The sequence below is a fragment of the Canis lupus genome, chromosome 29 (assembly GCF_048164855.1).
Source record: "Canis lupus baileyi chromosome 29, mCanLup2.hap1, whole genome shotgun sequence".
NCBI classification, from domain to species: Eukaryota; Metazoa; Chordata; class Mammalia; order Carnivora; family Canidae; genus Canis; species Canis lupus.
The window spans coordinates 10,923,818-10,942,141 of record NC_132866.1 but is presented as its reverse complement, the minus strand read 5'-3'; the positions used below and the strand labels follow the sequence as shown (position 1 = coordinate 10,942,141).

The 18,324-nt window shown below is 41.0% G+C and overlaps 1 long non-coding RNA gene across 1 annotated transcript in view; it reads left to right on the top strand.

The window, feature by feature from the left end:
* LOC140620535 (uncharacterized) overlaps positions 1-18,324 on the top strand; it is a 73,963-nt gene that overhangs the window by 16,388 nt on the left and 39,251 nt on the right. The window lies entirely within an intron of this gene.

The window sequence follows — 18,324 nt, the reverse complement described above, 5'->3', positions numbered from 1 at the left end:
AACTATTTCATGCATATTTAAAGATTTCTAACTACACTATGATCTCTCTGCACAAATGGACTCCAACTAATTATGTCCAATGGAAACAGATTGGTCTTGCTTATAAAGCTATGCATCAGGTATGGGTAAAATTTCATTTACACGACTCTGTTCTTTTTGGGAAGAAATGCCCTTTGAATCAGTGGAATTTAGCTGGCTGTGTCCTGTCTACCGCAGTTCATAGTTCAATCCTACCCAGCAAAACAGGCCTTAGGGACATTTAGAGATAGGAATTATTGGCTGTGGTAGAGGCTGCTATAGTAAAGTCATTCTTTGAGGTTAAGAAACAAAAAACAAAAAGCACCTAGGTTCTAGGTGACTGACTAATGCACTGCACAGGATATCATTGGATAACTAGCCATGTAATTTCGTCGCGGCGCAGGTAGGTTTCTGCATCTAATAGAATATAGCATCACTGGGCCATATGAAAAGAGTGGTAGGATTATTTACTCTTCAATGTCTGTTGCATTCCCCGACCCCCGCCCTCACCCCCTGGCAGTTAGATTTCCTGTTCTGGCCAATGGGTCATGAGTTAAGGTGAACAAGTGTCACCTCTAGTCTGGAGTATTTAAAAGATTGCATGTAATTCTCCAGCTCTTGCATCCCCTTCCTTAGCATCCTGGTGATGTCACCTAACGGGAAGGTCTGGATTGCCAAGTCATGACAGAAAGGACAGTCACCAGTCCGCAGTAGATTTGCAACAGCAAGTTGCAAACCTTTGATAAGTGTTAAGCCATTGAAACCTTCAATTCATTTTTTCCTTCCTTCCTTCCTCATCTTCATTTCCATCTTCATCCTTTTGTATTACTGCCTGGTGTTATCCTAATGTGAAAGATAACTCAATTTTCTCTGAATCAAATTTTCTAAACCTTGGTGCTATTATTTTGGGCCAGATATTTCTTTATCATTGGGGGGCTGTCCTGTGCACTATAGGATGTTCAGCAGCATCCCTGGTTTCTACCCTCTAGAAGCCAGTAGCATCCACCCTAACACCTCTACCTGTTGTGACAACCAGACATTGCTACGTGTCCTTTGGGGGCCAAAATTGCCCCAAGTTAAGAACCACTGCCCTAGGTAATAAACTAGCTTTTTATTTATGGTATTAGTCCTGCCATCTTTTCTGTGCTGGGTAAGATATTAATATCACTACATCCTACTGCATGGCACAGTACAACCAACACGAGTGATCTTTGTTCAAGACTGAGAGCTTAGGCAAATTGCAAACATATTGTTAGGTTCTTGGTCATAAGCAACAAAAACTATGATTAACTCAAAGAAGAGAAAACAGATCTGTTGGGAGCAGACTGGAAGTGTTGCAAAAGAAAAGAAGATTTAGGCAATCAGGCCACTCCAAGGATCTTAGGCATTATGGTCTGTCCCTCAGTTCCAACAGCCTTGTGCCTTGAGTTCTCTGCTTGGTTCCAAGTTGTGGGAGACAGAAAGTCTGATTGGCTTTTTTTATTATTATTTTTTAAAATTTAAGTGACGACCCTCTCAACATAGGTGACATAGGAAGTAGCAGCAGTGTCTTGTGATTACCAGCCTCATGGAAACCAAATGTGAGGTGGGTGGAGGTTTTTCCTAAGTGAGAGGTAGACATCAGTATTAGAGAAGGGAAGGGAGGTTTGATGAGCAGAAAAGTTGTCTACATAGAGCCTTTGTTTTTGTTTTTAAGATTTTATTTATTTGAGAGAAGACAAAGAAAGTAGGAGTGAAGGAAGGGGCAGAGGGACAAGCAGACTCCATGCTGAACAAGGAGCCCCAATGTAGGGCTTGATCTCAGGACCCCAAGGTCATGACATGAGCCAAAGTCAGACACTTAACTGACTGAACCACCCAGGTATTCCAGGAGCCTTAGTTTCTGTATCTCTAGGATGCAGATGATAAAAACAGCCCTTCTTGCTTCATAGCATTTTAAGGATCAAATGGGATGAATGTGAAAGCAGTAAATATCAAACAGAAAACTGGACATGTCAGAAATGAACATGATCCACAGATTTGTGTTAACAGGATGTTGCCATACAATGGTAAGTCAGGAGTCTGGGACATACTAGAACTTTTTCATTCTCAGTGCTTGCGGATAGCCAGAAGTTTTGGTTTCAGGTGAAGTTTTATGAGATTTAGGGTTTCTTAGGACATCTGTGAGAGTAATGAGGAGTATGAGAAACTTGCAACTGTTCTTTCCCTTCTTTGGGCCCCAACATCAGACCGAGGAACTAGGCTATGGGGAGGACACATTATGAAAGCAATTCTATCATCCCTTCTGTTTAGAAAAAACAGTATCCCATCCTGTTCTGTGTCCTTCCTTTCTGTTGAACAAAGCATATACATGGTGTTAGAGCAAAATGAGAGATTTTTAGAAACATACAATTTAATCCCTTGAGGTAAAAAAAAGGTAAAAATAAACACAAATGCCAAAAGGAGAAAGTTAATTTATACTCAACCCCAAATCCTGAAAGCTATTAGAATCAAATGAAGTCATGAGAAACAAGAGAAAGGGCCGGGGAGATTGTAGGATTGGAAGGCTGTGGCCTCTGCAGGCTGATCGTGGGTCAGTGCAGAACAAAGAATGTTTACCTGAGATCTATTTGGCTCAGGATTTAGAGGGAGTTCTATTATTTATTGACAATGATAAAATTAAATAAATGAAAGTCTCTATTGTTGTCTCCAAGATAGGAGAGGTGGAATTAAAGTTAGCATCAGCTTTGGGGTGCCTGAGTGGCTCAGTTGGTTAAACATCTGCCTTTGGCTCGGGTCATGGTCTCAGACTCTTGGGATTGAGCCCTACATCAGTGTCCCTGCTCAGTGGGGGAGTCTGCTTCTCCTGCTGCCTCTGCTCCTCCCTGGTGCTTGTGCTCTCTCTCTCTTTCAAATAATAAGTAAATAAAAATTTAAAAAGAAAGCTAACGTCAGTTTTTCCCAAATCCTAAATGTATTTGCATTCATTTGGAATGACCACTTTGATTCAATTGTGCTCTGTCACTGATTCATAATCCCATCAGCCTAATTTCATGTACAAAAACCTCAATCTGAGCTCCAGGGAGGATGTGGTTTGTAAAAATCCATTTAGCCACAGAGGCAGACAGGAGACCATGACAGTAAAACTATGTGCATGGAAGAATGACAAACATCACACTTTGGATATTTGATCAATTTGTCATGGAGCCAAAGAACAATTGTTAAAAGAAATCATGATTAAAATACATCAGAGATTGAGACCCTCTAAGCATTAGGACTGAAGATGGTTCCTCAGCACTTTGATCCCTCAGGTGGGAAGTTTCCTGAGGAAGGAAGAGTAACATATCCGGTGAGAGATGAGAAAGCTAATATCCATTTTGCAGTCCATCATATCACTCCTATCACTCATCACACCTGGGTTACCAGGCTGATTGTTACCCATTGAGTGAATGCCTATTGAGGGCCAAATCAATAGGCATTCACTAGATGCTGAGGACACAAAAGTGAGACAGAGTACTTGTTTTCAAGAAGTTTAAAGTCTAGTGGAGCTCAACACTAACCTCAAAAACTGTACAATGAACACAATATTGTCATTGTGACAGGGACTCTGGAAGGGCAGGCACGTTTTGCTCTTGGAAATTATAATGGCTTATTGGCAGGTCAGGCAGGGGTGACCTCCTTGAGAAAGAGGGAATTTAACTGAAACCCGAAGGAAGTGTTGGAATCCACTAGGACTAGAGATTTGGAGGCTGCGGGGACAGAGAGGACTGTAAGGCTGGGAATTGAGAGATGCTTAAATGGAAAGAGGGTGTAGAGCCCATGTCTGACATTCAAGGAAAGGCAAGAAGAGAACATCTTAGAGGTGGAACAGCATGAGCAAAGACAAGAAGGGAGAGGAGTAAGAGCTGTGAAATGGCCAGGGGTCCGATGTGGGATTGAGAGGCAGGAGAGTAGTACCTATGGGCACACACTGTGGACCCAGACTACCTCAGTGCCAACCTCTACTATAACACTCCTGACCTTTGTGACCTCAAAGAGATTCCATTACTGCCTATGGCTCAGTTTCTCCACGTATGAAATAGGAAGAAAACCGTTCACTTTATAGAATCATTATGAGCACTAAATCTTCACAGATAAGCACTTGTATAGGTTTTAGCTGTTATTATGGCAGTAGAGACAATATTATTATAAATAGTAGTTGAGTCTATATTATGAAGGAGTCAAAAGCCAGGCTGCAGAGTTTGCGAATAGTAAGGATTTCCCAGATATTCTGTTATTTCTAATTCAAATCATTCAAAGTATATTCTCTCATCAGACTGGAATTAAATTTAAAATTATTGAGTCCTTTATGGCTGAGGATATTAGAAAATGTTCCATTTTCATTTGAGATCAATGTGTATTCTATGATTGTTGGATAGAGTGTTCTATAAATCTTGATCAGGTCAAGATGGTTGATAGTGCTATTCAGCTAGTCTATTATCCATACTGATCCTCTGTCTACTTGTTCAATCAGTTGTTGAGAGTGGAATTGAAATCTCTAACTATAATTATGGACATGTCTATTTCTCTGCACATTTCTATTAGTTTTTGCCTTATGTTTTTTAAATCCCTGCTAATGGCAGCAGCATGAATATTTATAACTCATATTCTCCTTGATGAATTGACTCCTTTATCATTGTTAAATGGCTTTTAAAAATCACTGGTAATATTTTTTTGCTCTAAAATTTAAATTAAATATGCCACTCCAGCTTTTTTTTTCTTAGTGTTAGTATATATTTTTTTCATCCTTTCAATCTTTTAGTGTCTGAATATTTAACGCATGTTTCTTATACACAGCATATAGTTGGGTCTCTCTTTTATTTATTTTTTTTTTTGGATCCAATGGGATAATCTGTACCTTTTGGTTGGAGTATTTAGACCATTTACATGTAATGTAACTATTCATATGATTAAGTTTAAATAATTTTGCTGTCTTCTATTTGTTTTGACTGTTCAAACTATTATTTTCCTGTCTTCTTTTACATTAGTTAAATTTTTTTTATTTTTATTTTTACTATTTCATCTTCTCTGTTGGCTTATTAACTATACTTTGTTTTCTTGGTGGTTACTTTAAGGGTTATGGTATGCATTGTAACTTATAGTCTATCCATACTAAAGTGGTATTATGTCATATAAGAACTTGACAGGGGGATCCCTGGGTGGCTCAGTGGTTTAGCACCTGCCTTTGGCCCAGGGTGCAATCCTGGAATCCCGGGATCAAGTCCCATGTTGGGCTCCCAGCATGGAGCCTGCTTCTTCCTCTGCCTGTGTGTCTGCCTCTCTCTCTCTCTCTCTCTATCTCTCTCTCTCTCTGTGTGTCTATCATGAATAAATAAATAAATCTTTAAAAAAAATCCCCCCCCCCCAAAAAAAAGAACTTGACAGTAGTTTACTTCCATTTCTTTTGTCCTGATACTTTTGCTGTTTTGTCATACATTTTAGTTTTACATGTTATAAATATTATTGTTATTGTTCTAATAGTCAGTTATCTTCTAAAAATTTTAACAATAAGAAAAAAATCGTTTACCCAGAAGTTACCATTTCTGGTGTTCTTTACTCATATTTCTTTTTTCTTTTTTTTCACTCTTATATTTAGATCCATATTTCCAACTTTATATTTTTTCTTCTGCCCAAAACACTTTCTGTAACATTTATTGCAGTGTGATTTTGCTGGTTATATACTCTTCCTACTTTTGTATGTCTTAGAAAGTATTTCACTTCTGTTTTTAAAAGATATTTTTTGCTGGTTTACAGTATTTTCTGTCAGTACTTTGAGGATTGTTTCTACTGTCTACTTGCTTCCATTGTTTCCTTCAAAAAAATCTCAAAAGGATTGTTGATCCTTTATATTTAACATGTCTTTTTTCCCTCTGAATGCTTTTAAGATTTTATCCTTATCATATCCTTATCATTGGCTTTGAGCAATCTAATTATGATGTTTTCTTCATGGTTTGTGTGTGTGTGTGTGTGTGTGTGTGTATGTACGTACGTATACACACGTGTGCTTTGGGTTTATTGAGATTCTTAGATCTGTAGGCTCTAGTTTTCATCAAATTTGGAAATTTTTAGACATTATTTTTCAAATAGCTTTTCAGTCTCCTCTTCTTTTGTCTCTTTAGGAATCTCCAGGAACCACATATAGTAGGCCACTTGAACTTTTCCTGCAGTTCACTGATGCTCTGTTGATTGTTTTAATTCTCTGATTTTGGAGAGTTTCTACTGTGATATCTTTAAACTCACTAATATTTATTTCTGCCATGTCTAATCGGCTATTAATCTCATCCAGTGTATTTTTCACCTCAGACATTGTAGCTCCTGGAAGGTGCTTTTCATCTATTCCTTATCTCTACATAGTATTTGAACATATGAATTATCATTGTAACAACTATTTTAATGTCTTTGCTAACTCTAACATTTATGTCTGCTAAGTGTTAATTTTGATTATTTTTTTTCTCCTCTTTGGGGGTTATATTTTTCTGCTTCACTTCATGCCTGGTAATATTTGAATGTATGCTAGACATTGTATATTTTATTTTGTTGGGTGTAAGATTTTTTTTTTTTTTTTTTTTTTTTGCAAATTTTGTTGAGCTTTGTACTGTGACAAATTTAGGTTACTTAGAAGCAGTTTGGCCCTTTGGATCTTGCTATTGATGTTTTAGGTGGGACTAGAGCTATATGCAGCCTAGGTTTAATTATTTTTCATTAGTAAAGTAAACTCTTCTGTGTACTCTACTGAAGGTTTCATGAATCATGGAGTTTTACAGTCTGACTAGGAGAGACATATTCTCACTCCCATGTGAATACTAGGCACTATTACCTCTAATCCTTCCAGATGATTTCCTGGCCTCAGGAAGTTTCTGTACACACATGTGCTGACCAGGATTCAGCTGATGAATGAAAATAAGGAACACTGTACAAATCCAGAGTTCTTTCTGTGCATCTTTTTTGTCCCTGGCACTCTGTCTTGTGAACTATAGCTGTCTTGGTCTCTCTGGACACTCAGCTCTGTCTCTTCAGTTCAGGGACTTTGCCAGGCTCTGTCTGGTATCCCCAGCCTGTGTTGTGGCCCAGAAACTCTCTACAGTATAGAGGAACAATTGTAGGGCTCACCCTATTTCCTATCCCTCACTGTTTTTCATTGGCTAATGCTCAGTGTTTTGGAAACCATTATTTCCTATATTCTGTATTTTTTTTTTTTGTTAGTTTGGATGGGAGGGTAAATCCTCCTGCTACTCTATCTAGTCCAGAAATGCAGTAAATTCCTTGCTGCAATACTTCAATGTCATTCTATAGATGATGTGGAACCATCAAACTTAGAGAATGATGAGCAGTCCTAGGTATCCAGAAAGTACTTCTAGCAATGTTTGGAGGAGGGACTGGAGAAGAGAGTCAGAGGTGGGGAGGCTTTGCAAACCTTAACTACAGGCAGTGAAGACCTAGAGAAGGTATGAATTTGAGAACCCCTGAAATCCTATATGGGAAATATCTATCCTAAAATAAAGTGCACAGGTCCAAGCTTGCATAATAGAAACAATGCATATTTATAGCATTTTGTGTGCCCTGACAACACATATTGAAGGCTGGATTAAGGCAGAGATTGTGTTTTCCACAGTGCCTCCCAAATGCTAGGTACTTAACACCCTTAGAATTGGAGATTGAAGGGAATCATCAGAAGCAGTCCCAAAGGCTCCTGCCGATTTGGATGGCTGGAGTATCTGTGGACTTATGTAACCTCAAAGGGCTTCCAAGTGGCTTTTCTTGTTTGGACAACATTTTAGGCTATTTCCCATGAGAAATCATGATGTTTTATTCATGGGCACTTATAAACTTTGTGAATAGCAGAGAATATTTTCAGATTTTAGAAGGCAAATCTCCACATGTGCTTATCACAAAGGCTTTGAGTTTTCAAATCACATTGGAATGATAATATTTTTCTTCCAAACCACAGTCTAAATCCAGCTGGGATCTTTACATTTGAACATTATGTTTCTTCAAGTGACTAGTGTGCTAAATGCTAAAATAATATATTTAAGATAATAAAATGGGCAATAAAAAAGTACAAGCCACAGTCAGATAAAATCAGTCTTGAGAAAATGTGCCTGCCCTTCCCACTTTGAGAAAGCTTGGGTTCACATGGATCGTCCTTAAACTTGAAGCAGGGAACGCTTGTCCAAGAAACAAGGATATGAGAACATTAGGAAATTAGTGATGGAGAAAAACCATTAGTAACATTTCAGCATTCATTGCTTTGGGGGTAAATCAGTTCTAGTCCCAAAGATGCTCTCTCTCTGTTCAGAAATGAGGATGGTAAAGAATATTGGGTGCCAGCAGCCTGTGGTGGCTGTGTGCTGGCTTCCTCTCCACTTCAGGAGCCTGGGGCCAAAGCCACACATGTTCACCTTGAATTCCCATAGCTTTCAAAACGATTCACAGACCATCCCCCAAGATTCTTACTGATAACACCACAAGAGGACCTCCAGGAAATATAAACACCCTCATGCACAAACCCTTTACAAAGAGAAAACACCAACAAAAATAGTTCCCTTTCCAGAAGCTTAAATTTCAGGAAAGAGAACCTGCTATTTCTCAGACTTTTAAAATTTTTTTTTTTTTTTTTATGATAGGCTCACAGTGAGAGAGAGAGAGGCAGAGACACAGGCAGAGGGAGAAGCAGGCTCCATGCACCGGGAGCCCGACGTGGGATTCAATCCCAGGTCTCCAGGATCGCGCCCTGGGCCAAAGGCAGGCACCAAACCGCTGCGCCACCCAGGGATCCCTATTTCTCAGACTTTTAAAGATAGTATAGCCATCAAATAACTTTTCATTATGAATAGGGAAATGGGGGAACAAGGCAGCAGGAGAAAGAAGGAAGAATAACAGAGAACCTGGATACATCAGTGAACATGGTAGAAAAAAAGTCCTAAAACTTCCTTTAGCGTGGTTACTGATAATATACACTTGACGACCATAAGACAAGGAACATGCTGTTAGCTACTTTACAAGATTGCTGCAAAACCGTGGCCCCCTGTGTGGTGCTTTTCAATGCTGGGGTGGTGGAAATACCACCCCCGCCCCACTTTTAATGGGAATGTCTTATTTCCTTTCCCATCCTTGTTGATGCTCTTGGAAGCATCATGTTTGAGGGCTGGCGTGATGGTGGCAGCTACAGTTCCCACTGAAGGTTACAAAGCTGGCAGGATCTATGAGTCCAGTTGCTGGCTGAATGCAGTTGAGGGAAAGAAGGATGCCACCAGGGAAATGTAGATAGTGGAATCAGAACCTGTTTTTATAATTTTGTTAAATACCCTAATGAAGCCTGTTTTGTAACAGATGTAACAGGATTTTAAGGATTAATGATTTTTTAAAATAGCTTTATAATTGCAGACACTTATTTTTGATAAAAATATGCTTTCTATCACGTGGATTAAAACTATCATTCAATTGCTTTCCTGTCCACCTGTCAAGATGACAAATGACCCATATCAGAAAAGTACCAGCTGGCAGGAGCTGTCAGCCCATAATTTCACCACTACATCAAGGGCGGTGGCAGTGGCTGCTATTGGCGGGTGTTGGTCCCTCCAGGAATTGATTTCTCTGTGGAAAATTATTCCCTAACATCCAGTGTACATGGATAGTTGGAACAAGAAGCAATCCTCTTACATAATTGGTAAAGTTTAATAGAAATTGGCTGCCCTTCTAGTGGTTGGCTGTTCTTCATGAATTGTGTTAGCTGAGAAGAAGGCAGAAATCTACAATTTCTGAGAAGCTAGAATTTAAATCATCCACTAAATGCAGGATTGGCCAAACCCACTACTGAGCAAAGCAGTGATATTCTTTACAGTTGGTTTCCATTTTGAGTATGTGCAAGGGTGCAGGGACCATGGGCTGTGTTTCTAATACTTGAGGAAGAGAGAACCTGTTTGGTGTCATTTGTCAGGTTGATACAGGATGAAAGATGCAGATTCATTCTCTTTGGAGGCCCATCCAAGGCTATGAACCTTGCTCTGTTCCCCAGGAATCTTTCTTTTCTTGGTTGGCTGAGCAGTCATGGGAAGTCTCTCGAGGTACACCACAACTCATTATCTGTCATTGTCATGAATGAGAAAGGTGCGTCTTTTCCCCTCTTGTGAACACACACACACCCATTGGTAGCACATGCTTACTCTATGGCAACCTGGGGAGGAGTCAGAGAATTTGGAAGATGTCATAGAAAGGAGTTAGTACTAGGATTGGCTAACTTTTTCTGTAAAAAGCCAGATAGTAAAGAAGTGACATGGCCGTGTGCCAATAAAACTTTATTTATAAAAACAGATGGCAGCTGGATTTGGCCCATAAGCCTTAGTTTTCTTACCCCAGCAAGTCCTATGCCCTAAGTAAGGAAACTGAAAGTCAAAATGATCTACTTTGCCACATTGCTAGTAAGAGGTCCATATTTCAGACCCCTGAGGCCCAATCAATTCCATTCCTACTGTCTTATATAGCAATTTTTGTACTTAAATCCAAGCAGGTGAGTTATCTAGGCCTTCTTTCGATAGAGAGTTAAACACAGGTGTGGGGGATGAATTCTCTTAGGCTAAGCACTGCCATCTGGGTGCTTATGGCTCTGTTCCCATGTATGTGCCGTGTGTTGGAGGCTGGCCTGTGTCAGGTTACAGCACAGCCTTTAAGGGAGACCCAAGAATCAGAAGGTGTCTCTAATGTCATCCCTTCCTGGTGAGTGGGGACTAATGCTCTAATACACAACTTGTACCTACTTATATAGGCCAACCTCAGAAACTGCACAGTTACTTCTGTAGATAATTCTGCAAATTCCTGCAGAGGGATAATTTTGCCTTCTAATGGAATTAGCAATATTCACATTTTTTTCTGAACTTTCCTGCTCTCTTCTTACCTACTGTGCCTCTACACCACCCCAGAACCTCTTCACACAGTTGTTTATTCCTTTTAGGTAGTCAGACGTGCTTATCTCTACACCTTTACTCTTTATTTAGCTTGGCTGTAGCATTAATTATTTTAATCTTGTCTCATGAATCACACTCCCCTGATTTTGAATCACTAGCCTCTCTTTGCCTTGAATATTCTCTGGTTCACTTTTATTCCAGAAATGGAATTTGAACTGTAAATAGCTGTAGGAAAATACATGAAAGTCCAAATCTTCCTTCCACATACTAGAATTTTGTCTTATGAAAGACTGAAAAATATTTTATTAATTTAAGGATTTGCAGATAAAAGGAATGCCAGGATTGTTTTGGCCCATTTGATGTCTTTTTTGGCATGAGCTGAAGGAGATAGAAATGTCATTAAACCTAATTCTGCTAATCTGTTTAGGGATCATTTGGTCATAAGGAACAGACACACAGCCAAGCTAACTTTTAAGCAAAGGTCAAAATCAAAATGAAGTTTACTAGAAGAAAATGATACAGACCACACAGACCAGCTAGGTGTCCACAGGACCCAAACCAGGATTTGGTATGTCATGGCCAGGATCACCTTCTACGTATCTCTGGGACTTTATTTAGCTCTTGCCTCCTTATATCTCTGCAGTTTACAAAGAAACTGGAAGCAGCCTGGTCTAGAGCTCAGGTCTCTAACTTTGAGCCCCATCCTCTGTATTCTTCACCAGTATTTACCAACTGAGTTCTGCAGGAATGCCACAGAGCATCTCCAAATAACTCCAGAATCTCCAAACCAGTGAAGATGCAGACCACCTGGAGAATCCCTTCATCACTTCCCTTAGCTTTATATGTCTGGGCTCTATGTAAGAGAGGCATTTGACAAAGGGGTTCTGCTACCTATTTTGTGCTCCCATGGAATCAGTACTGGAAAGAATTGAGTTAAAACAAATAAAACAATCAAGAGCTATAATTTATTGGGCAACTTTTTTGATAATTATACTTGATGGCAAATGAGCTAGTTGTCTTGTTAGCCTTTAGAATGTGTTTCCTTTTAGTTTCTTAGGGCAAGAGTCCATCAGTTTTCTGGCTCTCTAAATGTAGGGCAAAACATGACTAAAGCAGCACACTATAGTCCTCGTATGAAATCCGATAGCTGTCTGTTGACTAAGTTTTATTAAAAGACACCATGGCCATTCATTTACATACTGTCTATGTTTGCTTTTTGGGTGACAATGGCAAAGTGGAATAGTCGTGACAAAGACTATCTGGCTCACAGAGTCGTAAGATATTTACTGCCTGGCCCTTTACAGAAAATTCATTGGTCTCTGGACTAAAGACATAAAAACAAGAACAACTTTTTGCTTCAATATATCAGACAGAGAGATGTCTCAGATGGCTCTGGAGCCAAAAGACAAATGGTGCAAGAGTCTCCAGGGAGGAAGCCATGGACCCAGCATCCCAACTTCATGGTGAAATCTGGCCATGGACTTGTTTCAAGAGGTCTGCCTAGGTGATGTGCTAGATCAAAGTTTTTCAAGTACAGGCTGCAGTTCAAATGGTTTGACCAGCAATAAATAAGCTACAGGGGAGTGTGAATTATGACCAGATTCTGGGTGTAGGTTATTGTAACATCATAAACTGTGGATTGAATAGTATCATCCCAAGCCTTGCTGAAACTGAGATGTACGTTCTAAGGTAAAATCTGACAGAAGGTACAAAGAAAACATGATGGGTAATGAGAATACAACTTTTAGGTGGCAAACTGGATGATTCAGACAAAAATTTTGATATTTTTATTTCAAGTGTTAAGGAACAAACTTTGCTTGGGGCTGGCAGGGATAGACTGTGTGGGCTTCCATGACAAAGTACAGCCACTGCTGTTCTTCTACAAGTAGAACCTCCACGAGCACATCCAAAGGAAAATGTTGTCTGGATCCCCTCTTCCTTCTGGCACCTGGTTAGCACCCCCAGTCTCTTACCTAAGGGAAACTTTCCTCCTTATCCAATTTACCTCTCTATGCCTTCATTTTAATCTGATAGATTTCCCACATTATTAAGTATTTCCCAGAGGTCTCTTTATCACATGGTTTACCTTTTTAACTGTGTTCTCATTTTAGTTTTAATATTTGAATAAATTAGCTCGTTATGTCCATAATATCAATGATAATGATATTAGTTATTAGTTATAACATGGCATTCGTCTCTCAAACACCTTTTATGAGTCAAGCATTTAAAAAATACTTCATCTCATTTGACCCTAATGTTGGCCCTTGGGAAATGAATATAACTATAATTTTTATTTTACAAATGACAGAGGCTTAGGGAGATTAACATCGTATTCAAACATTCAACCTATATATACTTACCATCTACACGTGCCTGGTATAGTGCTGGATGTACTGCAGTGAGCAAATATTCATAAAGCAGGAGGTTGTACTGGAGAAGAACAGAAAGATAATAAAGAAAAAAAAAACCCACACAATTCCAAAGTAGGATGAGGGGTCAGTAGGAAAGGACAGACTTACTTATTTGAGAGAGCATGAGTTGGGGTGGGGCAGAGGGAGAGAGAGAACTCAAGCAGACTCCCCACTGAGCGTGGATCCTGATGTGGGGTTTAAGCTCATGACCCTGAGATCATGACCTGAGCTGAAATCAAGAGTCAGAGTCAGACACTTAACTGGCTGAGCCACCTAGGTGCCCCTCTGAGATCTCTATTCTTACACACCTGCCTGTCCTTCCTCCTTCAGTGGAACATTCTAGCCTAGAGTCAGATGGGATCTTGAGATCCCCTGGTTCTGCCTAATTAACTCACAAGGTGAGTTTCTCCATTATCTGTTTTTGTCTCTGTCCTCTTTGCATATAGAGACCCTTAAATCTTCCCAGAAGACTTTTCTACTAATTTTTTCTTTCTCATTTTTGAATGAGCAAGTTCCTTCCTTCCATTTACATTATTTTATTTCTACCAGGGAGTGTAAGGTATTTAATTCAATTCAGCCACTATGAGAGATGCCTGGGGCTTCTCGGAGTGCTCTCCATAAATATTTATTGAATAAGTGAATGTATTAGGCTTCAAACAAATTTAAACCAGATGGGATCCCTGTCCTCAGGGAGTTGACCACTGGCAGAGCAGACCGACCCATAAACAGCTCCTCATAGTCTAAGGCAGGGAGAAGCAGGCATTGATGTGGTCCATTTAGGGTGGCTGTGCAAAAATTGTACTCTTCACAGTTCCAAGAGATTGAGTTTGTCTTACGATTCCATTAAGAGCTCACTTCGATGGTCAGCATTGATTTGTCTTTTGTCCCTGAATTGTGTCGAATGATCTTTTGACTTGAAAGGAGGACATTTTTCCAAAACTCAGATAAGGCTCTGCAGGTCATTGTCCAGGATGGATTTAATAGCACTGTTCTCAGTGGCATAAATTTGTTCAGGTGACATTGCTGGCAGCAGTGAGCAGAGAGGTAGTGAAGGGGAAGGGGAATGTGTACATGTGAAACTCCCTCAGCTATGGGTGATCGATTTGGTTACACAGGGCTCCAAAGGTAGGGGTTTTCATTTGCATCATCAGCGCTCCAAGGAAGGGGACGGGGAGCTGCAGCTGGGTATGTAATTTATGGCCACAGAAAGTTCCTTCCATCATTAGGATATGTGTTCCCTTTGCTCTAGCTCTGCAGAACTCCATACCATTCTCAGAAAGCGTGCTCTTCTCTCTCACAATCTTGTACTAATTTCCCAGGGCTGCCAGAACAAAGGACTACACACTGGGTGGCTTGGAACAACAGACATTGAATCTCATACAGTCTGGAGCCAGAGTCTGAAATGAACGTGTCACTAGGCCCTGCTCCTCTGGAGGCTCTCGTGAAGAACCCATCCTTGCCTCTTCCAACTTCCAGGGGTTGCTGGCAATCCTTGTCTTGTGGCTGCACCCATCCAGTCTCCCTCCCTGCATTTCTCTGTGTCTTCACATCTGTCTCCTGGTGAGGACACCGGCCATTGAATTTCGGGCCCCATCCTAATCTGCTGTGACCTTGTCTTGATTGTATCTGCAAAGGCTCTACTTGCAAAAACGATCGTGTTCATAGGTATTGTGGGTTAGCACTTGAACATCGGTTTCTGGGAGACACAGGACAACCCACACAGCCCTTCCTCCTCTGAAATGTCTGGAATCTGAGCCATTTCTCATTATTTCCAATGTGACCAGCCCGGTCACCACCACTGTCTTCTCTCTCCCAGGTCAGGCACCCCTGCTTTGTCTCCGGTCTCCCACAGTCTGTCCTCTGCCCCTCAGCCAGTACAACCTGTCTAAAGTACAGATCACAGTGTTTTTTTTCAGGGACTGAAAACCAAACTAGAACCACCACCACAAACAACCCTGTAGTGACCTCCTGCTGATACTGGAGAACACCAAGTCCTTCCTTGGCCTCCCATTGCTCATTGCTGCTGGCCACTGTGGCCACTTCTGCTCAAATGCCCTGAGCTGCCTCCTGTCTCCAGTCTTGGCACTTGCCATGGCTTCTGCCAGGAAATCTCTGCATGACTTCTGCAAGTCAGGCTCCACCTTCCAGATCTCATTTCACATGTCACCTTCAGAGAGATCTAGAAGACTTGTCCTGCCCCTGATTCCCCACCGACTCTTCTCATCCTTCCATCACTTGGTTTTCCACACAGCAGTTATAACCGCTGCATCATTTTGTTGATTTAATTAGGTGTTGTCATCTCTGCTTTCCACCAAAATGTCAATACCATCAGACAGGAGCCCAATCTCTCAGTGCCTTGATGTCCCCAGTGCCTGGACAGTGTCTAGCACAAGCAGATGGTGGAAATCATCCGTTGAGTGACTGAACAGAGGAATAAAGTGTGCCTTTGTTTTGCTCACAAAAGAGCTGTTCAAATAGTTGGTGACATTTGGTTTTCTGATTTCCTAGACAGGAAGATCCAAAGAAAGCAATGAGGAGAGGAGAGCTGTGAGAGGGGAGTGGATGGACCCAGCTGGTGAGGCAGGAATCCAGGAATAGTCATCACCACCAGAGCTCACACGGATAGTGTGATGGGACGTTTCATGGTGGGGGGTGGGGGGTGGGGAGGAACTGACCTCCCAACAGCCCACAAAAATGTGCACAGTGAAGTTGCAGGCATAGTGGGGACCATGATGCACCTGTTCCTGTCCTCACCTTGCTCTGCAGTGACCCCCCTGTTATGGCCGGCCGGCCCCATGCCTTCCTGGTTTCCACTGGAGTTGCTCTGTGGGATTGCCATCTCTGTGCTGGAGGGGTCCCTCTCCTCACCACCTAAATCACCAGTCCTTGGGGGCCCCTGTGTCCTGGGTCCCAAGTGGAGCTGGAGGGAAAGATCTATCAGCCATGGCAGACATGCCCATGGCTCCTTCTCTGTGCCAGGCACTTTATAAACTCAACACATTTCACCAAGTCAAAGACCCTTCCCCTTCATTCCTCACATTTTAACATCTTGGCATCTGCAATGTGGTAGAGCCAGTGAAATCCAGCCTTCTGTCCTGCCAACGGCCCTGTGAGGAGGGCACTATTACTGCCTCATTTAGGGAAGGTGCCCAGGGATCTAATGTAACTTCTGGTATGTGGCGGAGCTATGATCGAGTTAGAGCCCAGGCTCTTTCTTCATGGTCACACTTTCTGCCACACCTGGACACCAAGCCACACAGTTACCTGCCCCTCCTTCCTACCCATCATCTTTGTGAGGCAGATGCCTGTGAGTGAACATCTACACTCTCTTTCATCATTCATAGTCCAACGAAAGATCACCTTGAATATCAACTTGTGCAGTTACTTGGAATGGCTGCTGGGTCACCTGTTCCACAAGTAGTCTGGCTCTGAACCCCAATTTAGCCTCTCCTGGAGACCTTGCCTATCAGCTAAGCACTTTTAGATGCAAGAAAAGGATCCTCCTGACTGCAGTGACTTTGCAAGAGGATATTTATTTTCTCACCTGCCCAGAAATCCTGGGTCCTATCCAAGCTTAATTCAGTGGTTTAGTGATGCTTCCAAGCACTCAGGTATCTGTCATCCTCAGGGTGCTATTCTGGCCTCCCTCACTGCGGGCTGCGACTATGTACAGAAGAGCATCTTTGTTTCCTTCTCATCTCTTTTTGTTTGGACCCCAAACAGTAAAACCCTCAGTTACTCCCACCTTTTCCTAATGTGCCCCAGAATGTTCCATTGGCTAAGTTTGGGTCACATGTTTAGGGTGCAGCTGCAATGCAGGGAAGGCTAGTGCCTGACCATATCAGCCTGGACAGTGGGTATTCAATAGTGCTGAACTTGATTTCCCAAAAAGGTTTAATTGAGCTCATTCTCAAGATAAGCAGACAGGGAAACAGGGCTTATATTTTGGAAAGCATCCAATCCTTCAGGCTTAAAAAGAAAGTTTTCATCTTTGTCAGTTTTCTGGAAAAACCGTAGAATCCCTCAGCCTCTGACAATTTCATATCAGTTAGATATTACTGTAAGTGAACAAGTTGCTCTTCCAATCGGCCAATCACACCAAAGAAATCCTAGTAAGTGATTGCAGATTTCTGAGCTCTGACAAATTTATACAGTCTGGTCGATTGTTAAAACAGACTTCACAGATTGCTTATAAGGCTTCTCCATATTCTCCATTCTTTCAACTTTTCTAGCAGAGTAGCAGAAAATGGATAAAAACTGAAATTTAAGTAATGCCCAGACATTTTTGCTCTGGATGGAGTATTGATGGAGTGGAATACTTGAGACTCATGGTTTCAGAGAGTTTTGGGCTTATTCTTTAGTGGTTGAGTAAAATATGTCTATTTTTTTCTTATTCTTAGATGCCTATTATCAAGTAGATGAACCATTGTGCTTTATTTAACTTTAATTTAAAAAAAAAACCATTGTGTTTTAGGGTGATAATGCACACAAGTTCAGAGTTTTTAAAAGATGAATGATTAAAAGTACACCAACAATGCTTGCTATTTATATAATCTTGAATATTTTTTCTTGCTGTTGAGGAAACTGAGGCCTAGATGACTCATTTGAAGTCATAGGTGGTTGCTGGCAGAAGATTATGAACTTAACCAAAGCACATTGTCACGCCTCTGCCTGATGGGAACACGTAATGAGCATTGCAGCATGATAATGTTTTCTTAGCCTTTCTCTCATTTCCTTCTTGTGTTCTATCTGGAAATTCATCTGAGAAGCAGAAACACCAAGAGCCAAATAATATTTAATTATGAATAAGAGTCACAGTGGCCTCCTTTTCAGTGAATTTGTTTTCTTCTAACCTTCTAAATGTACTGCCCAGAATAAATGAAGCTGGATGGGCCTGTACAATCACATTTAGTTCCCTTTGTGACCTTATACTGGAAGACCTTATGAAGGGGTGTTTTTCTAAGTAGTGTGTATGG